Below are 19308 nucleotides of genomic sequence, written 5' to 3'. Positions count from 1 at the left end.
CAGATGCCACAGTCCGGTAGGGGGTGACAGTGACAACAGAGGCCCCACAGAACAGGCTCCAAGGGCAGTAGACTGAAACTATATTCCTCCACATCCACACTGTGTCTGCTCGCCCTGCAAGCTCCAGGATCACTTGTGGGTACCCCCCCATGGGCTCTTCCCAGACATTCTCTTGGCCCTACAATGAGCCCTCCCCTGCTTTATTTAACTCCTTCTACTCAAGGAGTCAGAGAAAACAACGCCATGAGGGCTAAAGGTAGAAAGCTAGGGAAGCCTAAGAGACAAAAAATCAAACAAAAACAAGAAAGAAATGTTGTGGCTGTTACTCTCCCCTGAACCAGAGAAGGGAAAAATTCTGATTAACATAAAAACTAAATGAGATCGGTGTTTTTCACTGTGTGTTCACTCAACGGTGTTATCTCCAGGACGGCTTCTATGATCAAGGAGAAAAAGGATGGTTCAGCAGGGATTCCCTGTCAAGTCCTTCTAGAAGCTCCAATGTGTGCAAAGAGAAAAGCCAACAGGTAGTTCTCTCTAACCGTGACCAAGGAAGCCTTATTCCAGCAAGGATTTCTCACAACCAGCTTTCTATAGAACATGCTTTGGACAACACACCACTAGCCCTAAGCAATGGTTTCCAGGTGAAGTATTTTTTCTGACATGGAATTCAGCAACAGGGTAGGCAAGAACTTTCCACCAAAAGGCTGAAGTTTTACCTTCCCTTTCATGGGTCTCAACATCCTTACCTGAACAGTGGAGTGAAGCCCACCTATAGCCCATCCCACTGACTTCCCAGGACTCTGCAACAACCAAAAGATCTATGCAGGCCCCTTTACAAGTAATGACAGGAGCAACAATAGGACCCCAGAACAACCTCCTTTGGGAAAAGGCGCATGCTTGACCATGTTGAATTAATGTGGCAAAGAACTTAAATGTTATATAAAGCAAGATACGCTAGAGCCAGATAAAAACAAAAGCAAAAACAAAAAACAAACAAACAAACAAAACAACAACAACAACAAAAAAAAAAAAACCATGACACTGAGGCACAAGCAAAGAGGGAAAGAGATGGTGGCAGGAAAGAGAAATCCAACAGCAGCCAGGAAGCCTAGACCTGACTGCCACATGCCCCTGTCCTGCTACAACAGGTCCTGGTCACATCCCTCCTTTTCCTGTGCATTGGGGACTTGGGGTGATCTCTGAGGTGCTTCCTGAAGTAAGAATGAGGACCCAACCTTGGATAGCTTCCAAGGTGAATGGCTATCTTGAGCGGCGTTGTCAAAGATGGGAAGCTCACAAGGGCTTACCAAGAAACCACATCATCCATCCCCAAGTATAAATAGACTTTAGTTTTGAAACTGGAGGTGAGCCCCAAATCAGAACCCAGCTGAGTGTAGAAAGTCAAGAAAGCTCCCCCATGGAGAGTCAAGCTATAGATCTTGTAAGTTGCAGAAGACTAGGAGATCACATGACTTGCTGAGTGAGGGGGAACCCTGAGAACGAAATGGGCCCTCAGCATGCAAGATGTCACAAAGTCCTCAGTGATGGATGAGGGAACAAACAGAGGTCTTTGTCTCTTCAGAACCTTTTGGGCTCTGGGGGGCATCGCCGGCCCACTTACACCAAGGGCTGCTCTTTCTGGCTCTCTTTTTCCTACTTTTCCCAAGAACATTTGTCATCCACTTCCTGCAGAGTCTGCAGCTAACCTCTCAGGAGATCTAGCAGCAGCCACGGAGATGTCTGTACTTAGTACAACAACAGGGCAGTCTGCACTTGAGCCCTGGACTCTCTCTCCCTAGCCAAAAACTTAGGCGAGGTCAAGAGACAAGGTGAGTGTCTGGCATTTAGGGGCTGTATGTGAACACTGGGTGCCGACAGCATTTATTACTCTAAAAGTGTGCAGACCATGGACAACCAAGTGTGTCACAGTCTCTTCAGGCATGAAGGGAGGCGCGCTTGTCTGCAGTGTAAGTATGAACAAGAGACCAAAGAATCAGGGTGAGATCCAGGGGGCACATCTGTCCCCACCAGCCTCTGGAGACATCAGGGGTGTTGGACAAGAGTAAGCCCACATCAGCAGGGTTTCTAAAGAGCCAGGTGCACGTGTGCGACACACGGTCACAGGTGCTGGTGTCAGTAGTTTGTGATCCTTCCCCCATCTCTAGACTAACTCACTCAAGAGCAGCCATATTGCTTCCCTCCTAAGGATCTCAGCCTCCTCAGTTAAATCAAACTGCTGGAGTCCTGCAGTCTGGTGGTCGGTAGCAGTATGGGACAGGTGGATTGTCAGCAGCCACAGGCAAGGACCTTTCTCCTCAGCCCCTTCCTGAGCCGGGCATAGCCTCCTTCCCAGTCAGACCCTGGTCTTCAGCGGTGAGGTCAGGTAGAGGGCAGGGGAGATGTTCTGTCAGAAGATGGCTCTCAGTCACTGCCTGTTGGGCTATGAAACTCCAAGTCGAAAAACCTCATCTACTCAGCCTATGTGAAGGGTTTAGGTCTGGGACTATATGCCCTAGGAATGGGATTGGAATGTCAGAGAGCAATCCTGGGCTGACAATGCTGACTCTCAAGTCAGTAAACCCTAGCAGTGCCCTGTCCTGTATAGGAAGCTGCCCAGCTGCAAAGTATTAACCTGAAGCCATCCAGGAAAGCCAGCCTAGCCTCAAGGTCCTGCAGAGTCCCTGGACAGCAGGTCAGAGGGCCTCAGGAGTCTTCAAACTGAAAATAAGAGAAGGGTGAAACTGAGGGGTCTTCAGACCCAAGGTCAAGGCTGTGGTGAGATGTCACTCCCACAGGGCCTTTTCTCTTAAAGCTACTGTCAGTTCTCTCTCTCTCTCTCTCTCTCTCTCTCTCTCTCTCTCTCTCTCTCCCTCCCCCCCCCCTCTTTTTTGCCACAAAGAGCTTAATCGAGTGTCCTTGGGGACATGCAGTTCCATCTAATTCAGCTCTTAATTAACCCACCACACCCTAAAGAGGGCACTCATAAATTAAATATGAAAGGCCTTACTTATCTGGGAACAGCCTTCTAAGGCTCAGATTCTGACGTTTATAGTTACTAATGAAGATGGATTTGGAATGAGAGACGTTGGAGAGAGACCCTTCGTGGGAAAGGATGGGGCCCTCAAGCAGACCTGTCTACAGAGCTTGGGGAGGGATGAGGTTAACTCAGTCCAGGGGACTGGGCTCTTCAGTTCAAAGGAGGCAGAGGGGACTTGGGCCAGCCTCTGGGGTCCTGCTTGGATTCAGCCATGACCCTCTCCTTTCACACCAGCCACCAGGTCTGTCCCTCTCCATGCTCCATTTGCTATGTCCTAGAGCTGATTCTGAGCCAGCACTCAGCCCTGTCCCTCCCTGGCCCCACGGCCATCCTTCCCCTTCAGGGCAGAGTGAAGAAGAAAAACAATGCAGAGAGAGCACTTTAGAGGCCCTCCTCAGAACAGGAGAGCATACCATGCCCAGCCGCTCTTGGGGCCCACTTCCTTCTTCCGGCTTTCTCTTCACCTTTGTGAACCCTCTATAGGCCCATGGTCCCAGTTCAGGGCCAAGGGGAGTGGTAGCAATCTCTCAGTCGTAGGGGTCTGGATTCCCTGTGCTCTCAGAGGAGTCTCAATCCCCGCTCTCCTTCCCTGGTTCTCTACCTCTAGACAAAGGCAAGCCTAGCCGATGATCCTTCTGAACATGGCAACCTCCCTTTGAGTGGTTGAGTTCCTGCAGAACTCACAGCTAATAGTTTAAAGGGCACCTGCTGACTCCTTTGTTCTTGGCCAGGAGCCATGAAGCCTGCCACAAGGCATCACTGAGCCCTGTCCCCTCTTGCCAAGGAAGAGATTTAAGGGTTTAAAAAGCCCCTGACCCAGTCCCTGGCCATGTTGGTCCTGTTATGAAGTGCTGGCTCCATAAATCCAACTGTGTTTGCCTCTGGTGTATGGGAAAAATGGGTTCTGCACACTTCAGGCCTCAGGACTGGAGTAAGGGCGTGTGCACGCAGCTAAGGAACCTGGGCCTCAGTCTTGGCCAGGCTCCACACAAGCCTCTGTACAGCCCCCAGAAGTCTGTTAGCTTAGCATTCTCAAGCTGTGTAGATGAACATGGACTCCCTGTTGTCTTGAAAGCCATTAACAAAGACTGCTGACAACTAACCCACTGGAGAAGACCATAGAGCTGACCCTCATGGTGGTGCCTTCCTGAAGCAGAGAGAGCGCACAATGGCAGGCCATCCATCCTCGGGCAACTCAAACTGAGGGGTTTGAAATGTTCTTAAAGAATAGATAACCACAAAGAAGCCAGCACTGACTTCAGAAGTGGGGGCTCCTGCCAAGGCCCATGACACTTTTGCTACACATTACTGTCTTATTGTAATTAAATGCAATCCAAAGACTTTTAACATAACCTTCCCTAATCTTAATCCTGTGGATTTTTATCTGCCTATGACACTTCTGCTACACATTACTGTCTGTCTTATTGTAATTAAATACAATTCAAAGACTTCTCAACATAACCTTCCCTAATCTTAATCCAGTGGATTTTTATCTGTCTAACACACCCACCAAGGCCTTCTATCCCTAAAGAATAAAATAAACACCCTGTGTTGTGTCAGCTCACGGTTAAATCGGAAGGAATTTGAATGGTGACAAATGTTTAAGTTCCTTTAAATCAATCAGAAGCTAGCTTTCTGTCTAAGTGTTTGGATGCATAAATTTATCAGCTCTGATTAATTCCAAACATTTTTTTTTAAATTTAGACTTTTTGGCCAGGTGGTGGTACACACATCTTTAGTCCCAGCTCTTGGGAAGCAGAGGCAGTGAATCTCTGTCTCGATGAGTTCAAGGCCAGCCTGGTCTACAGAGTAAGTTCCAGGACAGCCAAGGCTACACAGAAAAAACTCTGTCTCGAAAAACAAAACAAAACAAGAAATCTCTATTTCAACCCCATTTCAGAAAGATGTTTCTGTTTATGTCATTGTAACCTCACTAGCAAATTATGGCCTATTACAAGTGGAAACTGGTCTTGAGATGGTTCTTGTTGTAATAGTGGGCTCCTTTCAGAGATTCTCCACCATACTTTTCTCCTATTCAAAGGAAGCATCCCACTTGATGAGGGAAAACTTTAAAAATGTAAAAGCCTAGCTCCCCCTTGTTGGAATAAGTGACATCAGAGATCAAAGGGTGTGGACGATGGATGTCAGGGACACTGGGCTGGCTGGCCATTCTGCTTCCCTTGTAGGCACCAGTCTCGTGCATACACATTACTTTGTCCTCTCTCTTTAGAGTTTTTAGAGACTTTGAGATATTTAAAAATTACAAACATTTAGAGAATGAGATTCCCCTGAAAGGAATGCCCAGAAAGTTCCAAAACAAGACAAACATGGGATAACTGAACACCCTCCCAGGCAACCACTCTCTGTATGCATCCTGTGCACACTGCAGTAATCAAGACCATCCCAAAAAGGTTCCAAACCCTCCCTGACTTTATTGGGCTCCTTTAACTCACACAAGCTCCTGACTCTGGAAACCCAACCAGCCAGTTTACATGTGAATGTGCAGGCCAGAAGGTGCTGTTCTTTATTCTAAGATATTGTGGCACTTGATGCCCTCCTACTTAGTCTAGTAGGGCAAGGTGTGCCTCAGATTCACATAGAACGGCCCATGTTCTAAAGTAAAGAAAAGCCAGCTGAATGTCTAGAAAGATGTCACTTGGATTAGAGACATGGTGGCCTTGCCTGGAGTTGGACATCCAAGCCTGGTCTTAACGGGTCTGTTCTTAGGACTATGTTGTGTTTCTGCTGGCGCCTTCTCTTCAGAGTCTTCCTGCACTCTGTGCAACCCTTGTCTCATCAGGTTGAAAGACCAACTCTTCCCAAAGGGCATAAAATGAACTCTTATCCAAGTACAGGTGCCATTCCCTGACCAACCTCTAACTGTGAAAATGTTGACAACAGAAAAGACCCACACTGTGCCACAGTCTGCCCCTGGGCAGGTGCTGTCTTCCATTTCCTGGAGCTGGCTTCATCCTTCCCCTTCTGAGTAGTGGGGCAGGGAAGAAGCAACCTAACCCAAGAAGAATCCAGTCAACTCCCCCAAAACATAGTGACTATATCTGGGTGTCCTCCAAGTCACAGAAAAATGAGCAGCCATCTATCAGGTCTAGCTAAGAGCAGAGAGGGTTGCTTTTTACCAATCATGGTAGAAGGCTCATTCACCCCGTAAGATTTCCTTTGGATTGGTGGACTGCGAGGAGCTGGGGAGACAGTTCAGCAATTTTAGTGCTTGGTGCTGTACAATCAAAAGGACCTGAATCTGGGTCCCTGGCACCCACATTACAATGAGAAACAAACCTTGGGTGTGATAATACACAACTGTATTACTGGCGCTGGGGGAGGAGTGGAGACAGGAGAACGCCTGGAGCTCATTGGCCAGTCTAGCCAGTCGATGAGCTCTAGGTTCAGTGAGAGACTCTGTCTCAAAAAACCAGGCAGAGAGCAGTAGAGGAAGACACCTGCCTTGCAGACCTCTGGCCTCCATGCACTCCTGTGTGCACACACGAATCTGCACCTACTCATGTACGCATAGGCATGTGTCATGCACACCGTTACCACACAACAAAAATGTATTAGGATGAGTGTTTAGGGTGAATGCCTTCACCTGTCAGCATCCAGTCCAAAGAAGTCCAAGTCCTTGAGTCTCCAGATCACCTAAAACAAGCTCAAATCCTTGAGTCTTTTCTAACATCTTACCCAAATTCCCCGAGATCCCATGAGTAGTGTATGTGTGTATCTCTTTGATTGCAATGAGCCAACAAAAATCTCTGTCCAAAGGTATGTTTCTGGTGGCCTTTAACTAAGGGGCATGGACACATAAGACACAACTCAACGAGATGCAGTTGGTGAGAACTGGGACACAGCTTCAGTCAAGGGGGAAATTATATGGCTGCCTTACAAAATTGCTGGCTAGTTACTGAACAACAAAAAGTTATGTTGTGAGCATTTCTGGAAATAACCAATCATGATTTAAGGTAGGACAGTGTTTACCCCCACTCCCAACACCCTTTTTTTCCTTCCTTTGCATTTTTAGAACTAGGAGACACTAGGCCGTACTAAGCCAGGAATATCTGTCTTCATCAATAAGGTAACCAGGGATCTAGAAATGAAGAAGAGGGAGACGTTGTCAGTATTGACAGTCAGAGACCTACAATGAAAGAAATCAGAGTTGGCCTCAGGGCTGTGAAGGATTTGTGCACAGAGCAGTGACTGGGATCCGGCAAGGCAAAGTTTGAAACAAATGCAGGAAACCAGAAGTCTGGGAGTCAGGGGATGGTGCCTGTTGCCCCCTGGAGGTTTCTTCTCTCAATAACACCCATCAGGTGACATGTCTTGCATCAGCAGCATGACAGGCTATGAGGCAGTAACAAGGTACTGTTAAGAGAGCAGAGGCTCACGGAGCAGGGCAACACTGGTCTCATGAGAGCAAACCAATGTTTGGGGCATGATGCCTCTCACAGAATCTAGAGTGCAAGTCAAAATCAGACCAAAAGCACAGCTCAACAAACGTGTGATGCTCCAAGGGACTTCAGCCAACTGAGCTCATTTTCTCACATCCCCTCATCCAGTGTTTCTTCTGAGTCTTCTCACACCCACTAAAAATGCCATAGCCAAGAAGAGTTCTTGCAGAAGAAGCAATTGGCTTGGACATTTGTAAATTATCTTTTTTTTTTAATTGAAACAAGAGCCTCTATGTAGCTCACTATGTAGCCCAGGCTGGCCTCAAACTCCCAATCCTCCTGCTTTAGCCTCTCAAGTGTGTGGGAGTGGGGGATTACACGTGTGTGCTGCCACACCAGGCTACAAATGTCTTATTTTACAAATGAGGAAACTGAGGCCTAGCGATATGGCCCTCTGATGCCTGGAAATGTTCTACCTGAGTTTTGTTTATACAACAACAACTTGACCAGAGTTCACAACTAAAATCTGCATTATCCTGCACAGGAAAAATTTCCTTTTCTCATTGACATAGCCTTGCAGAAACACCCAAGTAATGAAAACCAAAGTAAGTAGACTGCAGCACATCCAAGCCCTTTGTTATTTTTTTTTTAAAAAGGAGAACAACATGTGTGAGGCTGCACAAGCTGCTAGGGTATTATAGCTTAGGACCTGCTTATCTTTTTTTTTTTTTTTTTTGCCTATAACACGTATTATGGACACATAATTACAATAATCAGAAAACTAAAGCATTGGGTGGCCCCGAGCCCTTTCTCGGGGATTCTAGGAGTTAGAATCACTCATGTTTTATCATCATCTCGGGCCACATACTAACCTGGATTTCTCTCTCCTTTTGTAGAACAAGTACTATTTCAGATACTTTCTATGGTCACTGACCAAGACTTAGTTCGCAGAATCAAACCTCCAGAGCTAAAGGTGATGCAGATGCTAGGGCAGGTCCTGGAAATTCTTTCTCCTTATAGTTTTGTGGTCACTGGGGAACCACACACTAATCCCTTGACAACTTTTCAGGAAGTTTCCAACAGTTTAATTTGCATTTCTAGGTGGTAGTTTTAAAAGCCGTAGCTCTTTTATTATACAGAACCCAGAGGCCTAATGTTAGGCCTTACCCAGCAAAAAATCACATTTAAAACTGCATTCTGGCCTCCTTGGTAGATGGGCACCAACATGGTACCTTCAAAGCAGCTTGAACTGCACTGGCCAGTCCTTGTCATACAGAGCTGGATGCTACTCTTAGCTACCTAGTAGGTTGGGATGCTCATGTTTTTCAAGACGTCGCCTGATTCACCTGTACCTGACACAGGCCCTGTGCACATGCAGCAGGACTTGTCTCCTCTGGTCCCGCTGCTGGGACCATCTTTTCCCATCTGTCTAGTGGAAAGGGGGCTAGACCCTATGACCTCTGGTTCTCTTGCTATTTTATTCTATTGTGACGTGAACAACTGAGATAAAAAGCACTGAGCAGCTGGAAGCCCCTCTCAGACGGACTTTGCTTTTGCCTTTTGCCTTTTGCCTCCTCCTTGCTCTCTCTCACTCCACACCCGTCAGTCCTGGATAGATTTCTGCAAGAGTCTTCTCACGCGCTTAAGCCATGTGAACCCTTTTCAGCCACTCCAACCCACTCTTCCCCAAGCCCTCCACCACCCATGGGAGCCGCCATCTGGCCCCTGGAAGAGTTCCTTAGGAGGCCCCTCTCTTTTCAGAACATGGATTCTCAGAAGAGGGCGATGTGTCCTGTAAATCCTGGCTTCTCTCCAACCCCTCTGGGCTCCCATAGAAAGGACTCAATTCAGATACTATCTCCTCCTGTCCTCTTCTATTTCTTCTCTCTCCTGCCCTTCCTCCCCACCCTCCCCACTCTCATCCACCCCAGGCTTTGAATATTCCAATCAATAAGGACCCCTGGCTGCTTCTCCAACCTCTAAGTCAAAAGGAGCCTTCTTATAAGACTCACACACCTCACTGCTTCTCAGCCTTTTGGCTAAGATCAAGTGTAAGATTCTCCAATCTCCATGTAGGAACAGGCACTGGCACTCCACGTCTGCCATGTGTCTTGTCTGTCCCCGTCTCTCTGGATAAGACACACTCCTGGAGGCCAGGAAAGTAAGTACTTCTGGCACTCGCTTGACTCCAATGAACAAGACAAGCTTCCAGGGGAAGATCAGAAACCTTTTCTTTGTTACAGGGACCCACAGCTAGTGTTTCAGAGGTCCAAGGTCATGTGTCATAGACCAAAAGAGGTTGTTCTGCTTTGAACAAAGAATTGGAAGTGTTGGGACTACATAAGGCAGATTAAGTGGGTGGGGGAGGGGTGTAATTAAAAAAAGATAGTATTTTAAGATGAATCTAGAAGTAGCACCTAGAATGGTGTTGAAGAGAATTGGAAAAATTAGGAAAAAAAATCCTCATCTATGCTCACAAGGCACCCGGCTCCTGAATCTTCGTTCCAACCTAACCTGCCTCGTGCTATTGTAATCTCAACTTGCTCCCACTGAAGATCCAGAGGCGAGGGGCAGCACGGGTAGGGCTTAAGCTAATCACCAACCTTTCACCCAGGTGAGTGTGTCAGAAAGGAAGTCTACAAGCTACCAAGTGAGACTGCTGAGTCTGCCTCTGAACCCGTCCTAGCCCTTAGCCCTTTCCAGGTAAACTTTTGTGCAAGCCCGGTCTCACCGGAGTGGTCAAAGGTCTTTAAGCTCCCACCTCATTACCACTCTACTAAAGTGTTCAAATAGTATTTCCAGTTGAAAACCCTGAGTCCCTAAAGGTCAAGGGGTTTGTCCCAGTCCACCCATCATCTCCAGGCCCAGGCTTCCTGACTCTTAGACCTTTCTCAGATTAGAGTCAGATGGAGAGGTAGCTCCTTCCCATCTTCCTGACTGGGTTTCCACAGTGGTCCTTAGAAGTGTGCCTGCTTCAGGGACCTTAATATGACAGATCTGACAGTAAGTCTCTGTCACCCCCTCTCTACACACAGCACATCCGTCTGGGGTCACAGAGAGTGTACTGCATAGGTTCCCTGCCTGTGTGCCACCCTGCTCCCTGCTAAGGCTGGATATTCTTTTCAAGGGAAATTGAAAACATTCGTTTCCTACAGTCCTCACTCAGTAAGTCAGAAGCATGAATGGGATTCTGGGAGACAGACCTGGAAACAACTCTCTCTGCCAACCCTGTGCCTCATTTGTACTAGGGTACTTTATTTCTTTACCATTGGTAAATAAGAGGACCCGAGAATCTGCCAGACTCTACTAAGAAAGTCATTCAGTTGAGATCTGGTGCTCACTCTATAAAAAGCACCAGGACATGGATTCTGGGAACTCCAAGCCCTCTCAGGTCCTCTACTTACTTTCCCCCATATCATTCCAAGTACATCCCAGTAGATGGACTGACAGTAGTGTCTTACAATGACCTTCCTCCCCCATCATAATGACTCTGAGCACTGCTCACATCCGGCACATCTTACACACAGAGAGGTCCTAAAGTGTTCTGATCGTATCATACACTTTGACTGGGTTCATTTGAGAGGGACTAGTGTGGTCTTGCAGCTAACTAGCTATGTGACCTTAGGCAAGTCCTAGACCTCCCAGACTCAAGTCACCTGCCAACCTTTTTCTTACAATACTTTCCCATTCTAAGACCCATCTGAATGATTTGGTCTTGGTCTGTCTCAGTTTGCATCCTCTAGTGCCTTGTGGCTGAGGATGTGCAACCCAGTAGGTGTACAACATGGATCATGAACACCAAGTTCAATAAAGACCCCACTGTTCCTTCCAAGCCCTGCCTGCTTGCTCTCCCTGGATTAGTATGTTCCTACTCTATAGTCCCCGGAATCGGGCTTCTCAGGTAGTCACAGGATCTTGGAAGCCCGAATAGTCAGCAAGTTTGTGAAAGATAAAGACTCCCTGGGCTCCGTGTTGGACCTGTACAACTGGCATCTCTGGAGACTGCCAGCTGTAAGGGGCTTCCTGCCAACAGTGGATCAGGACCCAGACCCTAAGCAAGGAAGGAATTGCTAATGCTCCCAGAAGCAACCTGGGGCTGAGGACTGTGCGGGATACTGCACCTGCTAAGTGTTGGAAGTCTTCGGTAGTTGTCAATCCAACAGAAGAACCAAGTCCCTATGTTCCTGCCCATCCTACCCCTACTACTTTTTAGATTGCCCCCACTCCATACCATCTGTCCAGCAAGTCTGGGTCTTGCTGTTGTCTTCAGTCAACCCCTCAAAGCTGCCTGTCTCGTTTCACTGGTTTGGAACACCTTCTCTACCTAAGACAAAGCCAGAATGCCCCAGCCTACCCCATTCCCCCACCCAGGAGCGTGCTAGTGTGTTTGTCCAAACTGTCCAATCCTAAGGAGCTTTTCTCAGCACTGACCTTAAACGAAGCCTCACAACTGTCCTGGGTGGGAGGGGGCTCTACTGCATCTGACTCCAAGAGTCTCTGGGGGAAGGGGATGTAGAAAACTGGACTAGGACTAGCAGTGTTAGGTCTTAGTGGGAGATCACAAGCTCCAGCTCAGACTGAGGCACAAACAAGAATTTAACTCAGAGAACATTCTGGGTCTCAGGTTCTAGGATTCGGGGACCTTAATAATGACTCGATTAATCCTAGATTCAAGATGAGAAGACCAGAGAGAAAGGGATAGGTCCACAAGGGCTCAGAACCCAAAGTCCCATAAGCTTCACATGTTGGGGGCAAATCACAGCACTGGAAACTACCCAGAGGTGGTTTTGCTAGAGATGTAAGTAGCATGCCGGAGTGAGAGAAACATAGCAAAGGGCTTTTTTTTTTAATGGAACAAGCAACACTCAAAGTTTTGCTACCAACACCTCCCTCCATTCCGTCTCCATCCACAGCACACAGCACCAGGCAGGCTTATTATTATCCCCATTTTACAGATGAGGGAACAGGCTCAGGGTAGGTCAGCGATGCCCCCAGTGTCACAGAACTGGCGAATATGAGAGACAGTATTTAGATCCAGGTGAGGTCCTGAGAGCCCAAACTCTTGGCCACAGCCACCCCAGGGAAGACAGTCTCTCAGACAGCACCCTTCATATCAAAGAAGTGGAGGTCAAAAGGCTTTGTCCCCGTGCCATTGAGAGTGGGAAGTATTTGAGGATTAGAATCAGATGATGTCTTGAGTGTATCCAGAATGGAGGCTAGAGGCCCCTAGCCACACAGCCATGGTAATGCCAGTTCTCCAGCACCCTCTTCTTTTCTTCCCTATTCCTTCTCAGAATGCTATCCACATCCTTACGGCCACTGCCCCACCTCCATCCCATTACCCCACTATGGCCTTTCCCAGTGTAAAGAGAATTGGCCCTCAAAATGACCCTCATTGGGTAGAGAGGTGCTACATTCTTTGGGCCTCTCTAAGCCTTGTTTCTTCACACCCAGAGGAAGATGCAAGGCAGCCTAATTACTTAGGGGCCTGAGCCTGATGAGTCAGGAGGAATCAAAGCCAAGCATAAGTCATCCCTGTGTGAGGAATGAGGTCCTGTTATGCTGACAGGAAAAGTTGGGGGAACTGCATGAGAAGCCTCCTATGTTGTGTTTCACAGAAGTGTGTATAAAGTATGATTGCCCCCACAGGTCCCAAGATGAAGCCACCTCTTCCTCAAGTGAGACTCAAAGAGCAATCTTCAAACCAGGGTTCCACCAGAGACAGCTTTCCCAGATCTGCCCCAGGTGGTCAGCTACCCAAGGAGTCCCTCATTTGGACCGAGACCCATTTCCCACACCTCCTTGGGTCAACTTCTTGCCTCACCCTTCTGGTTGCTTATTCCTGGTCTTGTGGGAAAGCTTGCACCCCCCCATAGGTAAACTGAAAATCACACTCAGGGACACAGTCAAGAAGCCCCCTAAGCCATGCCTGCCCTCCCCCTCCTTCTCTGCCCACCATACTGTAAGGCCTATTTGCATACCTGCAACTCGAGCCCTGCCCCTCTCCCAATGCCCTGCCATAATTACACTGCTTTCTCAGTCGACGAGACCCTCTGATCCAGAGTTAACTAGAGCTGCCTGTTCCTTGGAGCCACTAGCATGAAGTCCGTCCTGGGTATCTGGATGCCTCACAGCCTCCCCAGTCTGTTTCTGGGCTTCTTGAAGAGAAACCACCCCAGACCCTTCCCCAAACCTATCCATAATCTAGCCCCAGAAGCCATGACACATGGCCTTCCCAATCCATACTTGATGAGTGGAAAGGGATGGGACATAGCTACTGGTGTTCTCTAGACACACACACACAAGTTAGCAATCATCTGGAAAACCAGGACTTGACATTTCCCTACATCAAGGACTCTTGGACACTGTGGGTACCACTTGAGTGTTACCATGACTGTCTTTCATTTTTTATCCAAGCCTGTTTCTAAAGACGGACCCATATAAATAGTTTACTTAAGAGACCAGTGTAAGACTTGATTCCTTCGACGTATGCTACTTAGAACTGGAAGAGACCCTATGTGTCATGGGACAGTGCATGAACACTGAGTCTTTGGCCTGTGTTCTCTCTTCTCAGCCTGAACCCATCGTGTCCACCTGGCCAGGGCCTGAGACAGCTAGGTCCTGGGATGTAGACATCTTCCCACAGTTAGTAGGAAGTATTGAGAGAAGCCACCTCACCCGGGATCCTTTGATTTGGCTGCGTTGCCTTGAGGGCGGGAGGGTAAGTGATAATTGGTGCTTTCCTGACAGTCTCCCCTGGCCATTTATTAAAGGGTAAGCTATGGAAAGCACTGCGCACCCTAAGTGGGGGAAAGGGGAAGGTGAGAGTCTTGTGCAGTTTGATCCAGAGCCAGCTCTTTGGGTCTTTTAGGATTACAGTCCACCCTTGGATGGAAGCATTGTACAGAAACAGGCTTTAAAAAAAAATAAGAAGAGCTTATAATTGGAGAAAACAAAATGTCACCAAAACGTCTGACAGCCAAATAACCTGTTTAAAGTAGACAAGAGAGTGTATTTGCAACACGATCTTAAAGAACTGTAATGACATAAGGAAATGGGCATTATTCTGAGGAAAGTCTTGGCATGTCATATGCAAGCCATCTGTGTGCTTAGCTGGCCAAGTCTCTAGGTCAGGAAGAGAAGCAGGCAGAGCCCTGTGCCGTGGCTGTACAGCAAGGTTTGCATCTGTTCTCTTCTGGATTCCTTTCCAAGTGCACATCTCCAAGTTTTCTGTACTCGGCACATGTCCTTTCTCACCACACCATGTCCAAAGGAGGCAAAGGTGGAAAACGGGGACACAGGGATTGTTAGGAGGGAAAGACGGGGAAGAGCAGGAATGCGTCCCCTGCCTCAGCTATCCTGGGAGGGACAAATTCCCTCAGAGACTGAAGAGCTGTATCAGTAGGAGCTGGGGACAGGAATTCCAAGTCATGTCAGAGTCTGGAAAGATGGCCTAGGTATCCATCTCCGAGCATAGAGAGGAGGAAAGGAAGCTGGATTAAGGGGAAGTCTCTGGTCTCCATTACCATATGCTTTCTATGTCAGGACAGGAAAGCCACCTTGTGACAGGCGGTCAGTTGCTAGCTGAGCAGAACACCCTGAAATGGCATCCTTGCCAGCTCCTCAGGCATACAGGTGTGGATGTGCAGGTAGAACACAATATACCCATCTTGCAGTCTGTCCACTCAGCCTGGCTCCTCCTGCAGAGGCGGGGGTCAGGGGAGAATAGTCAGGGAGCTGCGGCTGACTAGTAAATTCCCTGCCTTTACCCAGGAAGTTTTAAGCCCACCTCTCCCCAATTCTTCAACCACCCCCTCACCACACACACACACGCACACACGCACACATGCACACGCGCACACACGCACACACGCACACATGCACACACGCACACACGCACACACACACACACACACACACACACACACACACACACTGTGTGCCACCTCCTGTCACAGACTTGGCTCCTCTTTTTATCCTGGTCAGATCTCGGGAGGCAGGAGTAAGGTCCCCACTTGGCCTTCCTCTCTGCGGCACCCCTTCCATCTCTTGCTGCTTTCCTGTCACGGCAGAAACACTATCTCTTAGCTCGCCTGCCACCCTTCCGAGCTCCATCAGGGCCCCTTTTAATTTCTCATATCCCCTGGACCTGACTCTGTGTCACATGGTTTACCCATCACGTGCCTTGTGGAAAGTAAGAACTGGAGAGTCAGAGGCACACTCTCTCCTCACTACCCATCTCTCTATAAAACCTACAGAAGGTAAAAACTGGAAGAGAACTCCAAAGACACTTAAAGTTGTCACCACCTGCTCCTGTCTCTGCTTTGCACAACCCCGAAGCTAAGAAAGCAACCACGGCCTCCTCATCCGACTAAAACAAGACCCATGCCATCTAGCTCCTTCAAGGTCTGAACCTCCTCTCCATCAGATCCAAGGCCCAGAGATGCCTGGAAGGCTGGAAAAGACCTACTATGTGCAAATCTATATAAGCAGTGTCTCAGAGACCAAAAAGATGTCCAGGAATCCAGAGTGTAAGTAATGCTTAAGATACTCGTAAAGGACATCTGCTCCAGAGTCTTTGGGGCCATCTGTAAGCTCTTCCCTCTGCCCATTGCCCTCATGCACCCGAGGCCCATTGCCCTCTCCTAAAGGATAAGAGAGACTCTAACTCAACAGGCTCCCCGGTTTACTGGGCTCCAAATGCTTCACTGCAGTTTCTTTTAAAAACCCAAACTCAAAACCATCACAAATGATACAACTAAACTATTTTAGGATGTGGGGGCTCATGCACGACCCTTAAGCTCTTTACTCAAGAGGTTACTTGGAGTCCCAGGCAGACTGAGAGTTCCAAAAGACAGGAAGGGGGTATCATCCTCTCCATCCCCCACCCCACCACACATGCCACTTATTTCTATCCCCCAAGGAGGTGTGGCCCCTCTTGGTCATCCATGGCTCCCCAAGAAAGGATCCCTTTGATCTTAATCCAGCTGGAAAAGTAGGGGGAGTAAGACAAGTGCCTGTCTTTCGGTCTCGCATGGGCACCACACACAAGCCGCAGCAAGGGTCTGAGCCGGGCTCTGCCACAGGGCCCTGGAAACCTAGGGCTTGAAGCTAGATGACTGAGAAGGACCAGCCTGGGAGGTCTGTGAGTCTCTCAGCTGCAAATGGAAATGTCTAGCCTCAAAAATCAGGAGCATGAGGGAAGGTTCTAGTCTTGAGGACAAGGAAAATGAAAGAGATGAAGACAAGCGAGAAGGAAAAAAAATATTGAGCAGTTTGCAGTCACTGTGCCAAAACTGGGGGCAGAGTGTCTGCCTCGGGCAGGCTCAGGGCACCCACCTCCCTGTGCATCCTTCGGTGGGCAGCATAATGGAAATGAAAAAGCACTTTAGTGTCAGGCAGAGCCAAGTTCCCATCCCATCTCCATTGCTTCCTGAGCCATGCCTGCAAAAGTGAGGCCTGGGAAAGCACATTCTCTGCGGCTTGGTTTTGCCATCTACAAACAAGAATATCAGCACCTTGAAGTGTTTCATGAAGGCCAGGCGAGATAACATGTAAAGACTTCAAGTCGTTTCTGGTCTGTGACAAATGTCTCATTAGAAATGAAGACAATATGGCTGGGTGGTGGTGGCACAGGCCTTTAATCCCATCACTCAAGAGGCAGAGTCAGGTGATTCTCTGGGTTCGAGGACAGCTTGGTCTACAGAGTGAGTTCCAGGATATCTGGGGCTACACAGAGAAACCCTACCTCAAAAAAAAAATAAGTATATCAAATATCAAAAGTACATAGTTTCCCTCTAGCCCCAAACACTGTATCTTCTGTTAGTCAATTGCTCTTGAACAAAAAAACAAAAACAAACCCAGTGCTGAGAAGCCTAGGGGGTTATGGAAACAGTCTGCTCATTCATTCATTCATTCATTCATTCATTCATTCGTTCTTTGAGGCCTCCATGTGTGATGACGGGGAGCAGTGGTTAAATGCTGTTTAAAACCTAGTGATCAACGAATCTCACTCTTAAACTCAGGAAGTTCAGATGATAGGTAGCTTATCTTCCAAGAACTGGTGGCTTTTGCTATGCTCAGGAGACACGGGAAGGGAATCTGGGCTCTGCATATGCCCAACAACTGGAACAGCATGTCCTGGCCAACTAAGATGTGCAAACCCCAATAATCATCAGCTCCTGCCTTAAAAATTAACAATTACATCATGATTATCAGGGGCCATGCAAAGGCTCTGGTATTTTGGGTGTTGTTCTTGGTTGTAACTGTCTACCATATGCTTTTTGCTTACAGATGTTTTGATGGCTCAAGTCACATCCTATCTTCCAGATTCCCTTCAGATAGTGACCCTCCAACCTACGAGGCTCAGATGTGCTCGTACCCTGCCCCCTCAGATTGCATATGGGTTGAGACTTTTAATCCATGGAGAAGTGTGGCAGGAGTCCCCATCTAGTAAGGAAGAAACTGCAGAAGACACGACTTTGACCTTCATCAACACCTAAGATTAAAGGACAAGTCTCAAGATGGCAGAGAAGAAGAAACGTATAGAAAGACAAGGGCAACGGAGAGGAAAAGACAAAAAAAAAAAAAAAAAAAAAAAAAAAAAAAAAAAAAACCCTCACCCAGGAATTTAGGTAAAGCCTCCAACCACCTGAGAATCCCAGCACAACAATGTCAGCCATAGCAAAGTGTCAATGCTCCTCTGTCAATGCTCCTTTCCTATACAGATGTTTTGCTGAAAAAGCAAAGACTCAAGCTTATGATCCAGATGTTTATGGCCTGGCAGGTCCTTTTCCTTTCCCCAGAAGTTACCTGAGAATCTCAAACCAGACTATTAACTTTGTTTGTAAAGACATCCACTTTTCTTAAATTCATGCCTTATCAATTACAGTACCATCAGGTGCCCACTCAGGAATCACTCTGTGTTCTCATGTTTCTAGCAACTCTTTGAAGACAATAGCTTTAAACCCCACAAAATGCTATCTGTATTTTCTATGTCAGAGGCAGTGAGATGGGAACCTTCTGAGGGCCTGCCTCTCTGTTTCTTAACTTTCATGCTTAAAGTTTATGTTAATACCTTTTTATAACAGCCCACCAAGGGTGGGGTTGGGGTGATAATGGAACCGTGATGAGAATGTCTTTTCCACAGGATGGAGAGGAAGACTCTTTAAGACACCTGAAGAAGCGAAGCAGCCATCTGTGTGGTTATTGGGTGGGGGCATTCCACAAGGGAAGTGGAAACAAGGGCCCTGGGGGACAGCTAGTATGTTCTAACAAAGGCAGTAGACACCAACTACTGCTGGTCTGGGGTATAAGAAGGAATACCCTCCCCAGGAAAGGCTCACAAAGAACAGACCTTGAGATTGACCTTCAAGATGGTGGTAGATTTGAACAGTGTGGCTAGAGGAGACAAGTGGCTCCTTGTATGTGGCTCTACCCCCAATGCTTTTAGAATCTAGATGATTCTAAAAACCTCTGCCTCTTGCATAACCGAAAGAGGAAACAGAAGCCCAACGCTGCACTACCAGTTAGCAGTGATGTCAGAACCATAACCTGCCCTTGAAGCTTGAACAGAATACTATTTAACTAGAACTGGAACTTTCTTTCTAGCTCCCAGGGTGACTGCCTCATGATTCTCCCAGAGGCTTTGGAAGCAGCACTATGTGCAGAGTGGAAGTCTCAGCTCTTGCTGAGACTTGAGCCCATGTCTCCAACAGAACCACAGATCCCCTCCACTTTCCTTTCACACCAGATGTAGGCAAGCATTCTCACAGTGTCCCTCAAGCCCCCAAACAGAGGAACACTTTGACACAGGCATGACTCACTTGATCAAAACCACCCACAGGCAAGCAGCATTCATAGGGATTCCAC

General features: G+C 47.7%; 1 long non-coding RNA gene across 1 annotated transcript; it reads left to right on the top strand.

Moving 5' to 3' along the window:
- Positions 1–1597: 1597 nt before the first annotated feature.
- Positions 1598–19068, top strand: LOC134486126 (uncharacterized). The gene is made up of 2 exons (XR_010064856.1): positions 1598–1829; positions 17731–19068. It is a non-coding gene; the product is annotated as an uncharacterized LOC134486126 (long non-coding RNA).
- The last annotated feature ends 240 nt before the right edge of the window (positions 19069–19308 follow it).

Source organism: Rattus norvegicus, chromosome 3 (assembly GCF_036323735.1).
Source record: "Rattus norvegicus strain BN/NHsdMcwi chromosome 3, GRCr8, whole genome shotgun sequence".
Classification (NCBI taxonomy): Eukaryota; Metazoa; Chordata; class Mammalia; order Rodentia; family Muridae; genus Rattus; species Rattus norvegicus.
Note: the sequence above shows the minus strand (reverse complement) of the source record. Positions and strands in the feature narration are given on the sequence as shown.